Source organism: Leuresthes tenuis, unplaced genomic scaffold, assembly GCF_036924035.1.
Source record: "Leuresthes tenuis unplaced genomic scaffold, fLeuTen1.0.hap1 SCAF_5, whole genome shotgun sequence".
In the NCBI taxonomy this organism is placed as follows: Eukaryota; Metazoa; Chordata; class Actinopteri; order Atheriniformes; family Atherinopsidae; genus Leuresthes; species Leuresthes tenuis.
The window spans coordinates 2,749,821-2,755,698 of NW_027325359.1; positions in this window are offsets into that span (position 1 = coordinate 2,749,821).

The following is a 5,878-nucleotide window of genomic DNA, read 5'->3' on the forward strand; positions in this document are numbered from 1 at the left end:
TCGCAGCAGATGTAATGAAGTAGAATGTTGCACATCGGAGCTTCCATTTGTTCTGGATTCCACTCCAGGGAGAAAGCCTCTCTCACATATAATTATTGCCCATTAACTCCTATGCTTCATGCCCTCGTGCTGGAACAATGCTCAATTAAGGGGAACCAAGGAAATGGAAAAACTGCAGAGATTCATTGATAGCACATTCAAATGATTTTTTTCAGCTTTTTTGAAAGTGTAAGCACCCATGTGTGTCTATAGCCAATCCACCCGCTAGTGTAGCACAGGCCAAATCATCACTGCTATTGTATGCTGCTTCTGTCATGTATGATAATTTTAGCATGATCTGAGCTGCCTTAGCCTCCCGTGCCAATAGCCTGCCTGTATACCCAAAGATCACCTTGGGCAGCTGTGTGCCTGCTCAGCCGAGCCCTTGTAGCCACAGCGATGTGACTTTGACTGACAGTCCGCCTGACAACTCCATTCATGCGCCACCTGCTAGCTGTCAATCAGGGTGGCCATCCTGGGGCTATTGACGGAGCTGTCAGCCTGTGTGAGATGTGTCTGTCAAAGCCCACCCACTCTGCCATTCGTTTACTGTCCTCCTTCCACCCTTCCTTTCCCTTCCATCTCTTACTCTTTCTTCCTCTCTTAGTTTGTCTGTCTCCTGCCTGCTTCCCATCAGGGACATGGCAGCCCCTTAATCCCAGATCCAATCACAGATTCTTTGGATACACATTTGTCATCCTCAAACCTTCTGTTTTTTGTAATGGAGTGCTTCACAAACACTTCTTCAGGTGACTCAGACCTTATATACATGTTGTTTTTATGGCTGTCTCTTGTTTTTGTATGTACCCTGTTAACCACTGTTTTTTTTCTCTCTTTTTCCCTTAAGTTTCTTGCTCTGCCATCCCCCTCCTCTGCTCATTCACCCTTCATCTCTCCACCTGACAGGTGACAAGGTCTGAGCCTCCAGCTGACTGGCTAATCGGAGGCCTGTCATATCTGTCAATACTGTTTTAGAGCCATGCCAAACCAGATCAGCCCAGACCAGTCCATCTTCTAGTTGACCAAGGGCACATAGTTTTGTGGCGAGATCATGGAAAACTCAGATTTCTGGAAATTCTCTAACTTGTGGCCCTCCAACAGTCCCCTGGATATGGATCATCCCTGAAGCCTCATCCTGTCAAACCTCCTAATTAAGCGCAGCTTCCCTTAAAGGAGGGCCCTTTAATTAATGCTGGGGAAGTTTGTTAATTACCGTTAATGGTGATGAATGCTTTAGTTAAGGTCTCACTGCCAGTGTCAGTGTCATACTCTGTTTTTTGTCCTTAGTAAGGGCTCATCTTAGTGCAGGAAAACACTTTTTCTTAGTTTTTTTTTTTATAGTTCCTAGTTGTTGAACTCAAAGGCTCATTGTGCCATTACTTTATGTTAAAAGGCATTTTGCATGTTTCCAAGCTCTGTCATACATTTTAACTGGCTTGACAGACTAGTGATATGCAGAGATGCCAAGTGATTGTATTTTACCCACCTGAGCTTTGGCTCACCTTGACCTTTTGCAGGGAGTGACATCCTGTTTAGCTGCAGTAAATCAATCCTCATTCTCTGACACCTATAAATAACTTTTTTTTTTCTGGACAGAAACAGACATACCTTTTCATAGCTGGTCAAAATAGGTTTTATCAAACAACTCGAGGATAGGGTTGTTTTATTTCTAAATGTTCGGCACAATGTTTATGTTAAAGTTAAATTTTACATGTAAAATCTTCTTGTCGACTGTTTTTTTTTTTATGCACCCACATGCCTTTCTCTTTTTGTTTTCTTCTAATTATTGCCCACCTCATCATTATTATCCTTCCCATCACTAGTACTACTCATTGCTCATCTGCAGATCATGTTTGAGGTCTTTCTTTCAGCTGCATTGAGAGAGGCAGGCCATGTACAGCTAATCAGCTTGAATAAGTAAAGGAAACAGTTTGACAGGCCAGGTAATGAGAAGTAATGAATCACTAATCACAGTCTCTTACAACCCTTGGAGCACAGATGAAAAATTAAAGGTAATTAGCTTGCACAGTTGTGAAAACAATATTTAAGACTGTTGGCATCACATGGCACAGACATAACAGATTTTCCTTGCCGATAACATACATCAGCACCAGGCCCAACTCCTAATATCAAGCTGTTATTGAAAAAGCTTTCTCGATGTAATTTTAGTGACTGATCTGATTTGGGTGTACAAGTCCTTTTTTTTTTCCCGCTCAGGCAATTTTGCCAAAATGCAAGCATGAGAAATGTTTCATTTATTTTTTCCCCTAAGGTTTTTTCTACTGAGGTAATGAAGGAACATACCACAAACATGATTTTGACATTTTTGCTAAAAATTAAGTAAGGAGGACTGAAGAGTGAGACAATAATCAGTGTAAGGTAATTCAGAGACATGTGTTCATAGCCGCGAACCCTCTGCAGCTCTCCATGGTTCCTGTGCTTGACAATAGACTGAGGGATGCTTTGACAAAGCCCATGTTTGACAAGTCTGTGTGAGACTCAAAGTACAGGATCCAGACATGGACTGTCAGTCAAAGCCGGCACATCTCCCAGCTGAGACGTGCCAGTTTAGTCACAGTTACAAAGGAACTAATATGCGTTAAGTGGAGCAAGGCACACATATGGGCCTCGTAGAGCCCTATGTCCCGAGGCTGGGATTGAATAAATGCCAGAGAACATAAGCCCAAGATATAAAAAGAATTACAAGCAGACAAATAAAACATGGGGATTATGTCAATGTGAGAAATGGAGGCGTTGTAATTCTGCATGTGTCGACTCACCTCTCCTGTTTCAGCATCCCGACCCTGTTGGCTGTAGCCCTACAGTCCTGCACCTGTGCTTTGAGGATCCTGGAGCTTTGGAGACAGAATGGAGAGGAGGCTGTTACACTGTATGTGTCAGGGAGAGAGGAAAGAAAGGAAAGGAGGGAGAGAACAGTGGGACATAACATACTGATGGAGGGGTGATAGAGACAACAATCTGGCCCAGTAATGCTGTATCTAGCAATCAGATGCCAGCATCAGATGTTTTGATTTGTGGACTTACATTCAGGAGAGTAAATCCCCCCCACCAAAAAAAACAGTACATGTGTTCAGTTAAATACCATTGACAGGAAGTTTCTAGCTTCTCCACTGCTCAGCTGCTCATGTCATGTTATCACCCAAAGTTCATTTGAATGCTAGGACCAACCCCCACCCTTTGCATTTCTCCTAACTTTCTGCTGAATAGTCCTGCCTCACATAACAAACAATTGCACCAAACTCCATTAAAATCACTTCATGGGGATGTGATACTGCCTCAAGTTAAAGGCTGTAATTGAAACACATTTGACAAACCATGCACTGCAAAGCGACAGTAGACAAGCTGCGATTCTCACTTGAGTTATTCAGTGGAAAAGATTATCATCATTTTACTCTGTGCACTACACAACTTGCCCGAATAGTAAGTCTCTGAGACAGTGATTCTTGGATTTGTCCATGCTAATGATCTGCAGATTGATAGACACACTGATAATGATTTTCTTTTCGACTACATGACTCAGTAAATAATGACCACTTGATAGAGTTTCCCGAGAAAATAAATTAAAAAATGGGTATTCTATTTTTTTCTATTTGAAGGTGCATTAGCAGGGCTTCCTGAATGCCACTTTGACAACTTGGTGTTCTCCAACTTGCACTGAAGCGCAGCGTAGCAGTTCAAACCCTAAGAAGTGGAAGAAGTCTCCCAAGGATGATGCTCTCGTCCACTGATTTGAAGTGACAGCCACATCCTTGACAAACACACCTGTCACTGTTCAAGTCACATCACATTTTCACTTTTAGAGACATAAGACAGTAGAGCTGTGTGTGTGTGGGGGTTTTGTGTGTTTATGCACATGTGAGCATGAGCACCCATAAAGACTTTCTTCATCTGTCTTTTTTTTTTTAAATTATTATTTTTTTTTTGGTGGATAGAACCGTCCGCTCGGCTCCAGCTGCTGTACAGGAACACGGCCAGATTCTTTCATTGGCTCCCTTAGCCGATGTTTATGAAACAAGACATCTGGGATATTTATTTTCAAACACGTGTCAGAAATGGATTTAATGTGCCAGAACCTGCTGACCATCACTCTGCGTGTATAGTCTTATCTCAGTGTGTCTCTGCAATGGTGTGGCAAGTTTTCGTGGGGAGGGGGCTGGTTATGGGGACTGAGGGAGAGGGAGGGTGATGAGCTGCTGCAATAATAAGCAGATTTTAATGATTTACTATAAATCAGCAGCCGAGGCCTCTGCTTGGGGAGACTGAGGGGGATGACAGCCCCTGACTCACACACCTCGCAAATGCCTTGCTGATGATGTGTGTGTGCTTCAGATCATCAATCACTGAGCACACACATGCACACACACAAGTAGACGGTGAGCTTTTACAAAAAAAAAACAACATGCTTTCAACACATGTACGCAGGTGCACAGGCGCACACATGTGTGGTCACACATGTGTTTCTTGTCTCTAATGTCTCCTCTGCTGTGGCAGGGGACAAATCAATCATGGGTACAGAAGTTCAAGGGGGTAAGAGATTGTCTGGTCCGTTTTTCCCTATGCTATTGATCCCATTTTACTGGCATCATCGCCAAGCTGTCTCACAAAACCTGGGATGGCGATGGATTGAAGGTGGATGATTGAGAGAGGAGGCAGGGTGACATTCACTGTAATCTCAGCCCCCACTCACACCCCCATTCCCGCCCTTTGCCTAACACACAGACAAACCCAGTGACATTGAAAGTTAGTATTGTACCAGGAGTTTTTGGAGAAGAGAAAATCAGGTCCATCTACTAAAGAAAATACACTCAGCAGAGATTAACAGCGTTTCTTGTTTTGTTTAATTTCCCTGTCTGTTTGCATTTCTTCTCCAGCCATCACACTATGTGTCTGTCTGACTGTCTTCAGGTATTCTGCTATCTCCTGTTACCTGAAATTGAAGAAAAAGACACTGGAAAAACAACACCTTCTGACAGCTAAAGTGTGTGGCAGATGCATAAAAGAATAACACAGTACAGTTCTTTGAAATCTCAAAGTAAGGCTTGTGGAAATTACTGATACATGCCCAGTTTCCTTATAAGTACACAGAGTGTTTCCTTATCTGTGGTTTATGACCAAATCTGTGTGCGTGCGTGTGTGTGTGAGGGGGGGAGGAGTTACGGTAAATGATGGAAAGCTGTCTGGTTTGTGAGCTATAGAAGGAAACCAGTTGGAAGAGGAATCACAAGATAAACAGATTTTCCAAGAGATTATTACCTCCACCAAAATACTGGGAAAGTTTTATGACACCATCTTCCAGTGACGTTCTTATTCATACTGCTCATAGGATGAAGAAAAGTAAACAATAAAACAGAAAAAAGATGCTTTACCTTCAGCTTCATGAGAAAGTTGAAGTCACTCCACATCCCTGAATTATGCTTTAGTGAGGACACAGCACAGTAGTTCATATTAGCACCAAGTTTTACAATATAAACCCATAATAACAATATAGCTCAAATCATTCACTCCCAATATTACAAGACAAACTTCAAGTGATAACTTCAAATCACTCACTGCACTGTTAGTCTCAGTATATCATTGGGCTGCTTATCACATTATATCTACATTATGATGATGCACAAGTTTAATTACAGATAGATGGATGCTTCATTCATCTTTCCTGCTGCTGGCATCTTGATTAAAAATGTTTAAAGGATTATAGCTCCTATTTGTGTCCTTGTGTTTGTCTTTTCAACTTTCATCCACTCGCCTGATTTATTCCCCTTGTCTATAAATAAGTTGACAGTGATGTGATGGATTAGTCTGTTGACATTGTACCCAC